Source organism: Musca autumnalis, unplaced genomic scaffold (assembly GCF_047663935.1).
Source record: "Musca autumnalis isolate F117 unplaced genomic scaffold, ASM4766393v1 scaffold_3, whole genome shotgun sequence".
NCBI classification, from domain to species: domain Eukaryota; kingdom Metazoa; phylum Arthropoda; class Insecta; order Diptera; family Muscidae; genus Musca; species Musca autumnalis.
Genome location: NW_027411866.1, coordinates 255315485 through 255335674, shown reverse-complemented (window position 1 = coordinate 255335674; position 20190 = coordinate 255315485). Strand labels below are relative to the sequence as shown.

The 20190-nt window shown below is 36.4% G+C and overlaps 1 pseudogene; it reads left to right on the top strand.

Annotated features, from left to right (window-relative positions):
• The window catches only part of LOC141398487 (REST corepressor 3-like), a 111746-nt pseudogene extending 92429 nt beyond the window's left edge, over positions 1-19317 (top strand).
• The last annotated feature ends 873 nt before the right edge of the window (positions 19318-20190 follow it).

Genomic DNA, 20190 nt, shown 5'->3' with positions numbered 1-20190 from the left:
CGAAAATGACATAACAAACATGGAGTATATTCATTACGGAGGTCGTATATAATAGTGGATTGATATGACATGAAGAAGTAATTCAGAAACCATTAGAAGTTTCTCTCAAAAAGAGTATAGGTCCAAACAAAAAAATTGAAAATTTTTCTTAAAAAACTTATTAATGATGATCATTTTCTAAACAGAAACTTCAGAAAAATATAAGTTTTCGTATAAGTTTTCATTTTATTTTAAATCTCCAATCATTAAAAAATGTTTATGAGAAAGAAAAAATATGTAATAATTTTTTACAGTAGCTTAACAAATGTTGTTCGACCCGGGCCCCTGTGCCCCCCCCCCTGCGTACGTCCCTGTATTGCCTAGCCAACGCAATCGCTGCATCTCGATACGATTAACTATATTGATGTCGTTGTATAGCAGATACAGCTCGTGGTTCATACGACGTCGATATTCACCGTCAACGCAGATTGGTCCGTAGATCTTTAAAAGAATTTTTCTCTCAAACACGCCAAGCATTGCCTTATCTGCTTGCGCACGTACCCAGGCTTCGGAACCATACATCAGCACGGGTAGTATCAGTGTTTTGTAAATCATTATTTTTGTTTGACGAGATGTGGTTTTGTTTTTGAAGTGCTTACATAAGCCAAAGTAGCTTCTGTTGGCCAATACAATTCTTCTTTTTATTTCGCAACTGATGTCGTTTGTTGTGTTTACGGCGGTGCCGAGGTATACGAAGTCTTTTACTACCTCAAAATTATAGGAACCAACTTCAACAGTTGGTCCGATCTCAATGGACGCATTGCGCGTCGACACTATCAACTTGGTCTTCTCGCCGTTTACCGCCAGACCCACTTTAGCAGATTCTCCTTCGACCTTCATAAAGGTATCGATTACTTCTTTTACTGATCGTCCCATGATGTCTATATCATCAGCATAAGCAAATAACATGTGACTATTGGCAGGGACGTACGCAGGGGGGGGGGGGCACAGGGGGCCCGGGCCCCCCCCCGAAATGGTTTGGTCGAACAAAATTTGTTAAGCTACTGTAACTACTTATATTTTTTTTCTCATAAAAATTTTTGTATGTTTGAAGATTTTAAATTAAAACTTATACTTTTCATAAGTTTCTGAACAGAAAATGTTCATCATTAACAAGTTTTGTAAGAAAATATTTGAAAAATTTTTGTATGCTGTTTGAACAATTTGCTATGAGGTTCTATTAAACCCATTTTAATTTTTAAATTTGTTTCAAGGATGCTTTTTCTCCTCATTGGAGCCTGTCTACTACCTTAAAATACGACTATGTACTTCGTACATAAAATGAAAGGTAATGACAGAATCTAATGAGTGACGTTTGAGAAAAGCCCGCCTCTCAGTATCTACGCTAGAGTTATTAAAACTAACACCAACGATAGGATCACGTCCTACTCGTCAAACCCTTTGTACAAAGGTAATACCGTTCCACGAACGTAAATCAATAAAAATACAGTCCACTGCGATTAGAAAAAATACTTTCACATCGTGTTTTATTTTTCTCTAATTTTCTTTCCATATTGCTACGCAAACACTGTTTTTGAGAGAAACTTCCAAATCTGAATTACTTCTTCATGTCGACAATTTTCGCTGCTACAATATTTTTTTTTAGTCCCATTTCTCTATTTTGTCCGCGATTTATTCAAAAAGCCTTCCAATGAAATCTGAATTACTTCTTCATGTCATATCATTCCACTATCAAATGCGAATTCCATAATGAATATACTCCAACTTTATGTCATATTCGAACTATATATAGCTCTCGAAGCTTAAAACTCATTCTGTAACAACAAAAATAACGAGTTGAGTATTGTGGGAGTGGAAGTATATGAAAAAATGTCTATTGGATAAAATGTATGAAGAGTCGGTCCTTCGTGGACTACATCATGAAAGCCATTTAGAAATTTGTTTTACTGGCATCGCCAAAATTTTGTTATCCTATTTTAGACAGATTAGCTGCTAAACAGTATGAGAAAATAATGAAGACTAATGAATTTTTGTGCGTCACTTTATTTTTTTTCCTTATCATCACCGAAGTATAATTGCAGCCTCAGACTTTAAGGTTACGAGATTATATACACTAGGATACGAAACAAATAGGTCTCATCAAAATAATGATTTTAGACTCCACATATGTTTGGACGATATTCGTTTCAGACAAGATGGAAGTACTTACCACCGTCCGTCTGTATCTCTGTTTGTCTGGCAGGTTGGAACTTATGATAACTCTCGAACGGATCAACCGATTTGGTCCAAGATATGGATCACGTAATGTTTTGTCCAAATTAAATTTAAGTTATATCGGTACCTCTGCCATTTAAGTTAAAAAATTTTGACTAAAATGGAGTACCTAGGTCCACTCGCATATTTACTTCCAAAAGTACATCAAGTTCCAAGAGTCTAACATAACTGCAGTTTAAAGACTGTTCGAAGATCCTTTGGACATTTTGTAGTTTTGTTTACAGCGATATCCTATTTTTCGTGGACAAGTTCATGCTTCCTGACAAAAATGTAAATACTACGGTGACCAATTAAAATAGCTTATGGGCGCGGTAACTATCGAGAGGAGTGTCTCTCAAAATAAGATCCGTTTCCAAAATTAATTATCTTATTATTAGCGAATAATTATATGGGGTTCAATAAAAATCGATTGTTATTTGTGAAAACTATATAGAACTATGTAAGTCCATCAAAGTATTTGTCATCGAGTCCAAAAACTTCTAATCGTACAATTAAGAAAAACAAAAATTATAACGCTTCTTTTGTAACATTATATTAAAAGTAAAAATAATAATAATAATCAGACTCTATCTCCTCCGGTAAATAACATTGTGCAACATTTTTAAGGTAATCTTGTGGAAACAATTTGAAGTGAGGATTTTGTGAAAGTACAGACACAAAATACAAAAGCCCTAGTTGCGTTTTGTTGTGTCAGATCCAGCTCGGATTATCCAAACATATCTCTGAAACCAATGAAAATCTTCTTCTGACCTCTGAAGCAAATTTGTAGATAAGGGCCAGACCAGACCAGACCAAATTTATATAAGGAAAAATTAAGAAAAAGAAGAAAATTAATTGTCAAAAATAAATATTGAATAATAGGTTAGTTCCAAAAATTGTTTCAGGAAAGACATAAATACATTTTGAAAATCCTCTAAAATAGAACAAATTTGAATCAAAATGTAAACGACGGGACGTACACAAATATTTCACCAACCTGACACAACAACGCTCCCTGAGCGTCCGTATTACCCCAATACGTTGAGTCCCAAATCACATTTAAAACACAAAATCCGCGACCGAAACTTACTTAAATGTTTTCATTCGTAAAACAAATAATTTTCCGTTGCAATGAATTGTATTTCATTTTTTGGGCGTTTGTTTTTAAAATACAAAACACACACACATACAAACAATAACGTTCTGTCAAAGTTAAACTTTACAAAAAGTATACGCTCGACGTATTTCGTTAGTTCTCATAAGAATACATGTGTCCTACGTTTTTCATTACACACGCCCTGGGTATACGTCCGTATTATAGGTATGGGCCTAAAGCATACAGAACTGTCGTAATTCATTGTTTTTACACGTTTACGGTGAAAAGAATAATTTTATGGTAGCAAATTTCGAAGTTTCAAATTTCATGAGTAGATCCTATTACATTTTGAAAACTAAATTTACAAAAAAGTAAGAATGCAGCAGATTGTCACTTCTACCTTGTATAAATATGCCTTGGGACTAAAATATTTGGAGAAATAATGAACTGGAAAAAGTACATTTATTGCTTCAAATGTTATAATATATCTAAAAATTCCATAATTTGTATACATTTCGTACCATATCTGCAAAGCTGTTAAATTTTTCTTAATATTTTCATTTGGAAACATATCAACGACAGACGATATTCTTAAAAATTAAGCTAAGATCATCGAAATAGTGAAAATCTTGCTATAGCAGAGATAACGGCAATTCTTTGTGTTTGTAAAATTCTGCGATAAACCATAACGTGGACCTATATGATTATATTCTTTTTTCAATTTTAAATATCCTACTCTGTAAATATTTAAAATTGTATCCTAAATATTATGAATACTTTCTATTGAATTTATATGCTATGTATCAATATTTCGTATAAAATTCGAAAAAATCTAATTTTTTGGCTCATTTTAAAGTACATGTAGAATAGAATATGTGTCAAAATCTCCAGTCCATCGGACAAAAATTTACCGAGATATGAGCTTTCAAAGGGAAACATTTATTGTGTTTTGTATGTAGCATAGAAACTAAAAACGTCTTTTCCTCGAAGAGGCACTTTTGAAAGCGGTGTCCACTATAGCTCGCGAACGGATGCTCCGGTCTTTATATGTTTTTGTGGGACTATTATACACATAAAGCATGTGATTAACCGAGAGAGTCTTTAAAAAACTGCTGATGGAGTCCAACAAAAATATCAATTTTTTACAGTTATTTTTGTTAAAATCGAAATTTCGATTTTAACTTTTCAAAATTTTTAAAAATTGATTTTTTTAATTCCGTTTCTATAATGGACAGGATTATTAGGTTCGTAATGATCCCACAAAAATATAAGCTGATCGGTTTATTATTTTTCAAACTACAGTGGGTACCGTAAACTGCTTTAGTAAAAACAGTGCTTTATAGGCGTGCATTTGTCAGAAAGATTTTTTCAAAAAAAAAAAACCAGTAAGGAAAGGATCAAAGTCGGGCGGGGCCGACTATATGATACCCTACACCACTGTGAATATGTAAAATATAAATCGGAGCTATATCCAGATCTTAACCGATTTTGATATAATTTGGCACATTTATTTCCAGACCGAATTCAGTCACACATTCCAAATATCATTGAAATCGGACTTATATAGCTTGTTTGAAGCAGCAAATACGCGAAATCGGCCGTAAATATATATGGGTGCTATATCCAAATCTGAACCGATTTCGATATAATTTGGCACATTTATTTCCATACTGAATTCAGTCACACATTCCAAATTTCATCGAAATCGGAAATATATAGCGTGTTTGGTACAGAAAATACGTGAAATCAGAAGAAAATATATATGGGAGCTATATCCAAATCTGAACCGATTTCTATATAATTTGGCTCACTTATTTCTAGACGGAATTTAGTCACAAATTCAAAATTTCATCAAAATTGGACTATATAGAGTGTTTGCAGCAGCAAATACGTGAAATCGGGCGAAAAATATATGGGAGCTATATCCAAATCTGAACCGATTTCGATATAATTTGGCACATTTATTTCTAGACTGAATTCAGTCACACATTCCAAATTTCATCGAAATCAGACGTATATGGCGTGTTTGCTGCAGCAAATTCTTGAAATCGGGCGAACATATATATGGGAGCTATATCCAAATCTGAACCGATTTCGATATAATTTGGCACATTGATTTCTAGACTGAATTCAGTCACACATTACAAATGTCATCGAAATCGGAAATATATAGCGTGTTTGGTACAGAAAATACGTGAAATCGGCCGAAAATATATATGGGAGCTATATCCAAATCTGAACCGATTTCTATATAAATTGGCACACTTATTTCTAGACGCAATTCAGTCACACATTCCAAATTTCATCGAAATTGGACGTATATAGCGTGTTTGGCGCAGCGAATACGTGAAATCGGACGAAAATATATATGGGAGCTATATCCAAATCTGAACCGATTTTCACCAAAAGCAATAGCGTTCTTCCTATGGCTAAAAAAGTTGTAGTCCCCAATTTTCAGCTGAATCGGACAAAAAATGCGACCTGTACGTTGCGAACAAAAATACATGGACAGACGGACAGACAGACAGACAGACAGACGGACGGACATGCATAAATCGACTCAGAAAGTGATTATATGTATATGCCCAAAAGGAACTATGGGTCTATTTCGTTTCCTTTTGTATGTTACATACAAATGCACAAAGACATAATACCCCTTACCACATAGTGGTGTAGGGTATAAAAAATAGAAGGTAACTCAAGGTTTAATAGATTTTTTTAAACAAATGCATGAAAATGTATTCTTATAAGTGGCCATAACCCATTAAAATAGCTTTACGTAACGCTACACAACATTTTTTTAATTTCAAGATTTTTGGTCAAGTTGGGCCCCCCCCGAAATGAAATCCTGCGTACGTCCCTGACTATTGGTGTAGATTGTGCCACTTCCTTTGACGTTTGCCTCTCGTATAACCTTTTCTAGCAGGATGTTGAAAATATCACACGAAAGGCTGTCTCCTTGCCTGAAACCTCTTTTGGTACAAAACTCTTCGGAGAGGTTCTTTCCTATTTTAACTGAAGATCTTGTGTCAGTTAGAGTAATTTTACAAAGCCGAATGAGCTTTGCGGGTATACCAAATTCAGACATGGCTTGGAATACCTTTGAACGTAGCGGGCTGTCGAAGGCTGCTTTATAATCGACAAAAAGGTGGTAGGTGTCGATCTGCATCTCTTGGGACTTCTCCAGGATTTGCCGCAGGGTAAATATCTGTTCAATGGTGGACTTGCCAGGTCCACAGCCGCATTGGTATGGTCCAATTATTTCGTTGACCATGTGCTTTAGACGTTCGCACAATATCCCTGACACTATCTTGTAGGCGATAGGGAGAAAACTTATGCCCCTATAGTTGGAGCATAAAGTCGTATCTCCTTTCTTATAGACGGGACACAGGATGCTCAGGTTCCAATCGTCGGGTACGCGTTCTTCCTGCCAGATGGAGCTAACAAGCTGATGCATACACCTTATCAGCGTGTCGCCTCCGGTTTTAAACAGCTCGGCTGGTAGGCCATTAGCTCCTGATGCCTTATTACTCTTCAGCCGGTTTATTGCTGTCTTTACCTCATCTTGGCCGGGTGGTATACATTCAATACCATCTTCTGGGATTGGATCTGTGGTATCTTCGTCGACTTCGCTACTATTGGATACCAACAGTTTGGAAAAATGCTCCTTCCATATCCTTAGCACACTATCTGTATCAGTTACCAGATTACCTTCCTGGTCTCTACAGGAGGATGTGCCAGCTCCAAAGCCATCAGTTTGATGTTTCACTCTTTGGTAGGATTTTCGGACTTCATTTTGTCTCCTGCTCATCTCGATTTGTTCACACTCCCGATTTTCCATCTCTCTCTTTCTCCTGCGGAAAGGACGGTTCCCCTCTCTCCTTTTCTCCCGATACCTCTCTCGTGCGCTACGCGTTGCTACTGATTGTAAAATAGCCCTATATGCCGCATTTTTCTCTTCGGTAGCAGCACGATACTCCTGGTCATACCATGGATTCCTCCTTGGTGGAGGTCTCTGGTATTTAAGTACTGATTTTGCGGCTGTTTGCCATTGTCCTGATATGTTGTCGGGACGAGGAGTGCCAGTTGGGCCAGTTGAGTGGAATATGCTGTGGCTATCTGTTGTGATTGCAGCTTACCGATGTCCAACTCTGTTCGCACTTTGTTTGCTACGTTTAATCTGGTTCGTACCTCTGCTGCAACAAGGTAGTGGTCCGAGTCACGCTTGATGCATGTCTTCCATCTATCACAACGTGATCAATTTGATTTCTTGTTCTTTGATCTGGCGACAGCCATGTGCCCTTATGAATATCGAGACGCTTGAATCTGGTACTGCTAACTACCATGTGTCTTGCAGCTGCAAAGTCTATCAGCCTCATACCATTGTCAGATGTTTTACTGTGGAGACTGAATTTCCCGACTGTTGGGCCAAAGATATTCTCCTATCCAATTTTGACATTAAAATCGACTAGTATGATTTTAATGTCATGGGCAGGGCAACGGTCATGAGTTTCTTCTAAGCGCTCGTAAAATATATCTTTGGTCTGTTCGTCCTTGTCTTCAGTGGGAGCATGAGCGCAAATAAAGCTGATGTTGAAGCTGGGGTGAAGCTGGAGACCAGATGTTTTAACCTCCGACCAACTACAAATCCTCCGACCAACTACAAAACCAAACTCATGCTCGTGTCATGGCAGCTATAATACATTGCGTCACCTTTAGGTGTTGCTGTGACGCCTTTCCCGTTCCATCGTATTTCCTGTATGACAGTAACGTCGACCTTGTGCTTTTCAAGTACATCTGCCAATGCGTAAACTGCACCTTCTCTATAAAGAGTGCGAACATTCCAGGTGCAGATTCGCAGATCGTTGTTCTTAAAACGTTTGCGGGTTTGTTTTTCTTTTCTTTCGTTTTTTTCATAGTAGGCTGTTTTTTCTAGGGGAGTGTTACTAACCCGACACCCTTAACGTTCTTAAGGGTGAACGCGCGGCACATGTTAGCTCACTACCTTTAACGGGTGTTAAAAGCAGTTCCCCAGGTGACATCACGGGGATGTCAGTGTCCAGGTAAGGACCGTTCCTTGATATCTTCCATCCCGTACGTCACCCACAGTAAACTGCATTAAATCCCAAAATTCTACCAAAGAGCGAAACATCAAACTGATAGCTTTGGCACAGTCACATCCTCCGGTAGACTAGCAAGGATATTTTTACGGCACATACAGATAATGGGATCAGTATAAGGAAATAGCATTTTTCCAAATTATTGGTATCCAATACTAGCGAAAACGACATAGATACCACAGTTCCAATGGTAATCACAGCAATAACCCGGCTTAAAACTAATAAGACAGCAGGCGGCGATGGCCTACAAGCCGAGCTGTTCAAACCCGGAGGCGACACACTGATAAGGTGTATTTATCAGGTAGTTAGCTCCTTCTGGCAGGAAGAACGCGTAGAGATACAGATCGACACCTACCACTTTTTTGTTGATGATGGTGCAGCCTTCGACAGCCGCCTACTTTCAAAGGTATTCCAAGCCATGTCTCAATTTGGTATCTACGTAAAGCTCATTCGGCTTAGTAAGATGACATTAACTGATACTCGGTACTCAGTGGAAATAGGAAAGACTCTCTCCGAAGAATATGGTACCTAAAGAGGTTTCTACCTCGGCACTGCCTTAAACACAACAACCAACTTCAGTGTTGAAACATGAAGAAAAGTACTGGCTAACAAATTATTCTTTGACTTAAGCAGTTTAAAAACAAAGCCACATATGGTCAAATAAAAATACAAATTTATAAAACACTTATACTGCCCGTGCTAATGTATATTTTTAATGCCTGCACAATCAGATTATGCAGTGCTTGGTGTATTTGAGAGAAAAATTCTTCGAAAGATCCTCGGCCAATATGCGTTGTCGTTGTATATTGACGTCGTATGAACCAAATATATAAATCTGTTGTGTAAAAAAGTTTAATGTTAAAAATCTAAGATATCCAGTTTTTCTCTACATTTACCGTTATAAAGTCAAAGAATTAAGTAACCCAATGAAAGCAAAGGAATTTTTGTCTTTCACGGACTACAACAATACCGAATTGGTACACCAGACCCCTTTCATATCTATACCCTACACCACTATGTGGGGAGGGTATTATAAGTTTGATTTGGTAAAAATTCATGTAACACCGCGAAATATTCGTCGGAGACCCCCACTGTGGTATACCAATCTTCATATCTCGACGGGATAAAGTGATTTTGAGATGCGTGGCCGTCCGTCCTTCCGTCTGTTCATTATAAATTGTAATCAAACTGAACAAAGAAGAGGCTTGCAATTTGAGATGACGATCAGATAATATTTAGAGGGTTAAATGGACCACAACTTTTGTGTGAAAATTGTGAAGATTTTCAATATACAGCGTATATCTTTATTGGTGGAAGAGACATTCCGGGCAAGTAAGCTATTCTTAGAAGAGGAGCGCTTGATCTCTCTATTGATGTCAATTGTGTTGGTGTACATGATAAGATAACAGATATACAGCCTAATATACCCAGTTATTTTGTTTGTAGTGTAATCATTAAGACGATAGAGGTTCACAATTATAGCACAATAATCACGAAATTTTGCACGAGGTAAGAGTTTAGGTAGAAGAAGATGACTACAATTTCGGATTATGATCTGATATTTTTTTGTGGAAAGCTAATTCCCAAGGGTAGTGGTGTAGAGTATCACATGGTCGGCACCATCCGACTATAGCCTTCGCTTACTTGTATTTTCATGTTTTGTATCATAGTGTTTTTATACCCTGTTCACTATACAAATACGGACCATGCAGTGTTTATAAAAATACCATATATATTTGCTTATAAATAGATACAAAGTAAATTACCGCACATACATATATGCACGTTACCTATACATACTGAAAAGCATTCCCACATAAATAAGTTTTCCAGAAATAAAAATATAAGTAAAAGGAATACAAACAAATGTCATACAAGAAGTATAAATAGAGAAAATGTGAAATTGTTTCTATTTATGTTGTCATTAAAGTTTTGTTTTTTTTAATAGTATGTAATATTATTTTTGGTTTTAATGACATAAGACGATTTCAAGTATTCCTCTTAATCAGTTAGGAAACGCAGCTTAACCCACTTAGCGCCAGGAAAAAAATTTTAAAATGTAAAATTTTTATTGAATTCCGATTTAAATAACTTTTTTTCTTAAAACTTATGGTTTTCTCGGACTCGAGTGTCCCTTTAAATGGAAAATGCAAAATCGTATATCTGTATGGGAAATTTGTGTTTTTTACAATTAGGTATAAAGTAAACATCATTTTTAGTTGTACACACCAATGCAAATATTGTATATTTTTCAAGAAATCCTCTATCACAATCATTTTATATAATCTCAATACTGCTGGCGACATTTTCTGTATTTTTCAGCCATGTAAAACTTATCTACAAGTGATGTCGTAAGACACGCCGTTCGGACTCGGCGATAAACAGTAGGTCACCTATCATTGACATGAGACAAGTCTCCCTTGTCCCTTCTGGTATGTTTGAGGAACATTATAAATATTATACACATCATTATGTTGTGAGTTTACATTATAAATAATTGTAAAATTTCCTATACAAATTGTACGGTAATCGATTTTGCCTCTGTCCGTTTAAAAAGACCGCAATAAAGCTAGTTTATCATGTAAATGTCTAATTATACCCTACACCACTATGTGGGGAGGGTATTATAAGTTGGTTTTGGCCAAAAAGTTTGTAACGCATCGAAATAATGGTCGTAGACCCATACTTATATATACCAAAATGAATGTCTCGACGAGCTGAGTCGATCTGGCTATGTGTGTCCGTCCGTCAGTCCGTCCGTCCGTCTGTCCGTCTGTCCATCTAAACCTTGTAATCACGCTACAGGTCGCAATTTTGTTCGGATCGTCACGAAATTTTGGATGTTGATGGGGGTCTCAGAGGGGCAGAAGCCTATTGATTTTGGTGATGGTCGGATAATATTTAGGGGTCGGAATGGGCAAAAAACTTATGTGGATAAAAAGACAACGTTTTTTCCAAAGCGAATATCTCAGCTTCTATACGGGGTATACCAAAAGCAAAACCCGACAATGAAAGTAGAAAATATCACCTTTCTAATGATGTAAAGTAGGTTCTCGTAGGTGATCAAACAACGAAGATATCACAATAGTCGCAAATAAAACCCAAATTTTCATTTTTGCGATTTTAATTATAATGACGAATATCACAGCTTTGGTTGGGGACTTTCCAAAAGCAAAGCCTGGCTGTGAAAGTAGAAGATCCCGTCTTTACAATGATGTAAACTAGGTCGGCGTAGGTGACCAAATAACGGAGATATCGCAATAGTCGGTAATACATCCCATTTTTCCACTTTTTTGTAAATCACGCTACAGGTCTCAATTTTGATCGGATCGTCACGAAATTTTGAGGGTTAATGGGGGTCACACAGATGAAGAAGCCTCTTGATTTTGGTGATGGTCGGATAATATTTAGGTCGTAATGGGCAAAAAACTTATTTGGAGAAAAAGACAACGTTTTTTTCCAAAGCGAATATCTCAGCTTTAATATGGGGTATACCAAAAGCAGAACCTGACCATGAAAGTAGAAAATATCGCCTTTCTAATGATGTAAAGTAGGTTCTCGTAGGTGATCAAACAACGATTATATCGCAATAGCCGCTAATTGAACCCAACTTTTTATTTTTGCGATTTTAATAATAATGACTAGACATCGGATTTTGCATATTTGCATATTTTTTAATATTAAAGATACGAAGATTCTGATTGGACCAAAATTCGTTTCAAAGAAATCTAAATTCAATGGCAGGGTCATATTTCGTATTTATTTTGCATATTTGCATATTTTGCATATGCACAAAATATGCAAAAAATATGCAAAATATGCAAAAAATATGCAAAATATGCAAAAAATATGCAAAATATGCAAAAAATATGCAAAATATGCAAAAAATATGCAGAATATTCAAAAAATATGCAAAATATGCAAACAGATTTTGGCCGAAAATCGTCATAAAAGTCGTAAAATTGTCATTTAAAGTTGGAAAAACCATAAAAAAAATACATAACAGTGTTCTAAACTAAGACTGTTGACCGTATAACATCGTTTTTTTTCAGCAGATTATTATGTTATTGAGACCATTTACGACAGTGTGGTGTAGGGTATAAAAATATGGTATCGTAATACCATTTTTTTATTATTAAACTATGTAAAAATATAAAATTTGATAAAATATCAAACGTGTTATGTAAAATTCAATATTTTCTTTTTTGTAGCATCTTAATTTAATTTCTAGCAGTGGGCTGGTTTTATCTCAAAGGACCAAATCGATCTCGGATTTTTTAGCCGGGAGCCGCCTAAACCTTTTAGTATTATTAGATTTTAAGATTGCCAAAGTTTGAGCACAATTCGAATATGTTAACACGTGGTACTGGGGCCTCGAAGTTATGAAAATCTATTTTTTGCTATTTGGCGACTTCGACGGCCTATATATGTGGAACGGTTAAAGCTACTTGCCCGTATTACGCATTTAATTAAAAGCTATTCTGTTCTTAGAATTTCTTGCTGAACAACAATGTACGTAAGTGTTACTGAATTCGAATTAATAAACCCAATGTCCCGAAAAAGGCCTTAGGGCAAAAATGGAGTCTATTTACAAAAAAAAAAAAATAAAAACAATTTTTTTCTTTCTATATTATCAAATTTTAGCGAATGAAAACGAATATATTTTACTTTATTTGAAAATGTTGCCTATTAGGGCGAAGATCTATTTTAATATTAATTTTAATTCATTTCTCGTTGGAGTCGAGCTTAATGACCGATGATGTTTGCAAGTGAAAAAGGAAAGCCGAAGATTCGAACCCTCACAACATGTGACATGGTTCGCCTTTTGTAGAGACTCATCAGACATATCGCTATCCATCAAACATTTCCTTTTTCAAATGCAATTTTGTTTTACAAAGATGGACATTTGTACATTCATTGTATGGCTTCAATGACAAACGCTTACATTTTGTTCATACATATTTTAACTTACTTATGCCCGTAATTTCAACGATCTGTGAACCCATAGATAACTACGCGTTGAAATTACGGGCATGAAGGGACTGACATAATGTGGTTTTGGAGCCATCTGGGTACAGATGACAACATGGTAATGAACTCGACTCCTTGCTATGTCGCTCACAATTTTCAAGTTATTTACCATCCTTTACCCCTCCTGGTAATTGATGTTCTGTGGTCAAGTTGCTGAATCTTTTTCAAGAAATTCGGAGTTAAAGTTTAATCTCTTGAACAACAATTAAGTCTCACTTGTAATTATGCCTGGTAAACCTTTTTCTAGGAATTTCGGCAGTTGATTTTTGTAAGTTTGGATCGATTATTTCTGGAGAAATTTCTATCTTTGCTTTGTTAAGATTTTTGTCGTCTTTTGGATCTTTACGGTGTTTTGCACTATCAGTTCAAACAATGCCAGACCAATAAGTTCAGGACTATTTCCTTTATCTGATATTTGTTTGTGAATGCCTTTCGTATTAAGTAAATCTTTAATGCGGGTTAGGTCTTGTTTTGGACTTAAAAATATTTCTGAATATCCTTTTCACAATTTTTTGTATTAAACTCAATCTATTGTCTCTATTTCTTTTTAACCTATTGATAATGTTTACCCAATATATCCTATATTATATCTATATAAACATTATCTTGTTCATTATACGTTTTGTAAACTCAATAACCCCCAGTTATAACACTCAGTTGTTGTCGTGTGGGATACCAAATAAATAAATAAAATAGAGAAAATCATTCTGGGGGCGTCCAGTCTCGAACAATTTAAACGCAAGGTGCTTCTACGGCCTCTTGTTCTTGGGAAGTGGGCTGGGCAGTAGTTTTAAAACACTCTCGCCTACTTCGCACCTGGATTTGTCAATCGCAGACTATTCTTATAGAAATCGCTTGAATATGTTTGGTTGATGTCCGGATGTGCTTCCAAACTTGCAGTCAAAAATCCCTCTCAACAATTTTCTAACAACTTTGTACGGTGGTACAGAAGCTCTCTAATATCTGCTCGAGCTCGTGGGCCCCATTTTTCTAGGCATTTGTACACTGCTAGTTCTTGTTTCTCCCATGAGCTACTGTCAGTTTCAGGAACGCATAGGAGTTGTTCTTTACCCCCATGTGATACCAGAACAGCAACCCGTTTTTTCTTCTCTGTTTTGAGAATATCTGGTAATTGTTTTCCATGCCAGTGCACACAAATAGCCTCGTTTCTTGAAGCTGTTGCGTTTATTTTTCACGGTATATTCTCCGCTGTTCACGGATAAAGCTTCTAGAGATCTTATATTTGTAGGGATCCTCTCCGATAGCTTCTACTGTAGCCATAATGATACTAGTAACGTTCCTATACACCTTACAGGGGTCCAGCACCAATGACAATTGCATAGTTACGATTTTCTTGAATCTACGCTTGATTGTTTTCGGGACAGATGGTTCTTCAGATTCTACGATACGTTTAGCATAAAAACAAGAGCTAGACCTCATTGAAAATCTATTGAAATACGAAAACATAGACAAACAAGTATTAGAAAAAGGAAATAACAAAATAATAAATCACCTGTGGATCTTAGTCCTGAACTTGTTGGCTTGGCATTGTTTGATCCAACGGTGCAAAACGCCGTAAAGAGCCAAAAGGCAACAAAAATCTTAACAAAGCAAAAATTCAAATTTCTTCAGAAATATTCGATCCAAACTTCCAAAAGAGCAACTGCCGAAAATCCTAGAAAAAGATCTGGCATAATTCTTGTTGTTCAAGAGATTAAACATTAACTCCGAATTTCCAGGAGGCGCAAAGTATGGTAAACAACTTGAAAGTTGCGAACTACATAGCAGAGCGTTCTTCAAGTAGTCAGCTGTACCCAGATAGCTCCAAAACCGCATGCTGTCTGCCTCTCAAATAAATTTAATTTAGAACAAAATGTCAAAGACATTTGTTTTCATTCCAAAAATTGATAAAAATGAAGAAAATGTTTTTTTAATAGTCCCCATTTTCGCACAAAGGCGTACCTAGTCACGTTTTTCAGGACATTGGCTTTATTATCTCGAATTCTGTAATACTTACGTAGTTTGTTGTTCAGCAAGAAATGTTAAGAACAGAATGGCCTTTAATTTAATGCTTAATATGGACAAACAGCTTTAACCATTCCAGAGAAATGGGTCGCCGAAATCGATAAATAGCCAAAAAATCGAGATTTTCATAACGTCAGGGCCCCAGTGGCACATGTTAACATATTACAATTGTGCTCAAACTTTGACAGTCTTAAAATCTGACCCAACTAAAAACTTTTTGCGGTTGCCGCCTTAAAAAATCCGACATCGATTTGTTCCCTTTGAACAATAACCAGCCCAACGCTACAAATTATTGCAAAGAAAGTATTGAATTTTACATAGAGCGTTTGATATTCTATCAAATTTTATATTTTTGCATAGTTTAATAATAAAAAAATTGTATTACAATACCATACTTTTATACCCTACACCACCACTGTCGTAAATGGTCTCAATAACATAATAATCTGCTGAAAAAAACGATGTTATACGGTCAACAGTCTTAGTTTAGAACACTGTTATGTATTTTTTTATGGTTTTTTCAACTTTAATTGACAATTTTACGACTTTTATGACGATTTTCGGCCAAAAACTGTTTGCATATTTTGCATATTTTTTGCATATTCTGCATATTTTTTGCATATTTTGCATATTTTTTGCATATTTTGCATATTTTTTGCATATTTTGCATATTTTTTGCATATTTTGCATATTTTTTGCATATTTTGCATATTTTTTGGCATATTTTTTGCATATTTTTTGCATATATTTTGCATATTTTTTGCATATTTTTTGCATGTTTTTGATATGACCCCAAATATCGAAAAATTGACCCTTAAAACGCCTAGATCCAAAATTTGAGTCCAATCGGATGAGAAATAAAAAACATGCAAAAATCCGATGTCTAATAATGACGAATATCACAGCTTCGGTTGGGGATCTTCCAAAAACAAAGTCTGACTATGAAAGTAGAAAATTCCATCTTTACAGTGATGCAAAGCAGGTTGGCGTATGTGGCCACATAACGGAGATATCACAATAGTCGGCAATACATCCCATTTTTTCATGTTTTTGTAATCACGGTACAGGTCGCAATTTTGATCGGATCGTCACGAAATTTTGGGGGCTAATGGGGGTCCTACAGAGAAAGAAGCCTATTGATTTTGGTGATGGTCGGATAATATTCAGGGGTCGGAATCGGCAAACACTTATATGGAGAAAAGTCAACATTTTATTTCAAAGCCAATATCTCTGTTTCTTTAAGAGGTATATCAAAAGCAAAACCTGGAAAGGAAAATAGAAAATATCACCTTTACAACGATGTAGGTTGTCATAGGTGGTCAAACAACCGAGATATCGCAATAGTCGGTAATGCATCCCTTTTTCCGTTTTTTGTGCAATCACACTACGAAATTTTGATCGGATCCTCACGAAATTTTGTGGGTTGATGGGGGTCTAACAGAGAAAAAAAATTGACCTGTGTTAATGGAGACATTCAGAGTAAAGGCGCTAAGCTATCCCAATTTTAATATTTTGAATTTTATTATGAACAGGGGTAGTGGTGTGGGGTATCACATAGTCGGCCCCGACCGGACTATAGCCTTGGCTCACTTGTTTTCATAATTCAGATGACCTTTATTATACCCTACACCACTATGTGGGGAATTATAAGTTGGTTTTGGCCAAAAAGTTTGTAACGCATCGAAATAATGGTCGTAGACCCATACTTATATATACCAAAATGAATGTCTCGACGAGCTGAGTCGATCTGGCTATGTGTGTCCGTCCGTCAGTCCGTCCGTCCGTCCGTCTGTCCATCTAAACCTTGTAATCACGCCTATTGATGGTTGGCATACATCCCACTTTTCCATTTTTTATTTGGGTTGTACTGTCGATGCACTTAAGTGCGTTTCAAAAAAATTGACCTGTGTTAATGAAGACATTCAGAGCAAAGGCGCTAAGCTATCCCAATTTTAATATTTTGAATTTTATTAGTCAAAAGGTTATGAACAGGGGTAGTGGTGTAGGGTATCACATAGTCGGCCCCGACCCGACTATAGCCTTGGCTCACTTGTTGGATTTTAAAATTTTGTGTTATTTGGCACCGTGTGTAGTGGTTGGAGCGCTAGATAACTCTCGAACCCGAATGCCTCAATGATCGTTCTTTGTTAGTGTGGTCACCTACCAAAGAGATACCAGACACAAAGCTTGATGACTATATATCAGTTGCCAAAGAAAAATATGGCTACAATGGAGAACAGGCATTTGGTATGCTCTTCTGGCATAAACATGATCTTGAAAGAGTAGTTATGGATTTGGCAAATTTCACACCATTTCCCGATGAATGGACGGTCGAAGATAAAGTGTTATTTAACAAGCTTTTCAATTTCATGGCAAAAGTTTTCATCGTATACGTCAAATGTTACCAGACAAATCAAATGCTAGCCTGGTGAAATATTATTATTCCTGGAAAAAGACACGACATCGTCAAAGTGTCATGGATCGCCAGGAAAAAGTAAAGGCTAGCAAAGAAGGTTCTTCAGAGAATGGTAGTGACAATGGTAGTAATAAAGAATCCGACAATGATGACAAGGATCAAACATTATCAAGCCATGCAGGAATTTTATATGATCAAACAAATGATTCGAGTTTATTACATGATGGTGTTGGTGGTGGGATTGATACAGAAAATCATTTTTCAAATAACACCAACAACAATAGCAGCAACAACAATAAACATCAATCTCATACTCCGTCCATCCTAAATTCCGATTCAAAGTATTCAAATGGTATTTCAACAACATATGCCACTTCTTCGGCAATAGGCTGCGGTGGTTATTGTTCCACATGTGGTGTAGCCTTTAATGTTTTGCACAATTCACCAGATGGCAAAATGTGTTTTAGTTGTCATCATCATTGGAGACGCACTGGTAACAAACGTCCCACATCTGGACCATTTTTTGGCAAAAGATCTCGTGATCGTAATGCAGATCGTCACAAACGCAAGCCCCCTCGAGGCATGTACATAAATCATGATGATATTGTTGCATTGGCCAGTGCAAATGATAACCAAGAGGAGCTATTGGCTTTAAAACGTAAAAATTCCGATAATTTGGATGATATACGTCCAACAGAAAATGCCAAACGTATTAATGCATGTTGGACAAATGATTAAATTCTTTGGCGATAAGCGGTATACGTAAATATCGTAACGATTTTCAGGCTATTGCTGAAACATTGGGCACCAAAACCGAAGCTCATGTTCGTATGTTTTATACAAATAATCGTCGTTGTTACAATTTGGATCAGCTGATTAAGAAACGTGATACTGAAAAAGAACTTAATGCTGCAACAGGAAGTGTATGCGGCGGTAGCAGTGTCAGCACAACAACAACGCCAGCTAATGCCGTTTCTTCATCTGCTAGTTCTACAATTACTACATCTTCTGGTTCTTCCAATCTTACCGGAAGTGCTGCTGTGGCAGATATTGTTGGTTTGTCTACAACAACCATAAAAGATGAAGTGTCTCAAATAACATCAGCAAAGAAATCCTCTAATTTACCACAAAGTGTTAATGATGAATCGGATAATGGGACGGCCATATCGAAATCGACTATTTCCACATCGGATGAACATAAATGTGACAGCAGTCTAAGCATTAGTGGCAGCAATATGCCAAAGGATAATGTTATAATGGATATTGATTTAGACGCTGATCAACCAGAGGTAGTGCTGCAACCACCACCATCCAAGAAGATTGATTTTCAAACCAGGAATTTCCGAAATCAAGTCCTGTTTAAACTTGCTAAATAAAATTATTTAATTTTTTTCTTCAAAATTAATTTTCATTAAATATACAAAATTTATTAATTATTTATATTTATATTTATTAATTATAAATATATAAATTAATACTTAAAAAATAAAAAAAAAATTGCTGGATCTGCCGATTCGGTCGACAATTCCGCAATTCCATTTCTTCAGATACCTCCCCATAAAAGTTCAAAAATGTGCGCACGATAGCTCATAAAGAGGATGATCGACTTTGTCCATACCTTACACGTCCTAATGTATCTACCAGATATAGGTCAGGTTCGAATACGAATATATTTGTCCACTCCTTTGGGTACCTTCCACACAAAATTTCCGATAAGTTCACTTTAAGACCTGCTCTCGAATCACTTTGATTTTTGTTGAAGCAACATGCATTCGCTGCCTCAATTACGACGATAAAAGTTTTTTCAAGGTCAAGTCCATACTTCTTGAGAGAACAGTCCGAAGGTGTAAAAATCCCTATGGCACCATATGTAGTGACTGGAGAGCACGATAACTCTCGAACTGATCAACCGATTTGGTCCAACATTTGGCCTTCGTCATATTTTGTACACACTTAGTTTAGTTCGAAGATGGACAATAATTTCCGGTGCTTTCCAAAAATATGTAAACAAATTTCACTAAAATGGTATGCACGATATGTATTGAACGGGGAAACTAATTTGGTCCAAAGATTGCATCTCCTAATATTTATTTTAACTTCTAAAATGGCCCATACCGGTCCTCTGCATAGGGAACCTCCCCACAGACGTTCAATGTTTGTGTCTAAGAGCAGTTTAGGGTCTGTTCGAAGATCCTTTGGAAATGTATACCGATGCTGTTCGTTGTGATCTTGCTTACAGCGATATTATG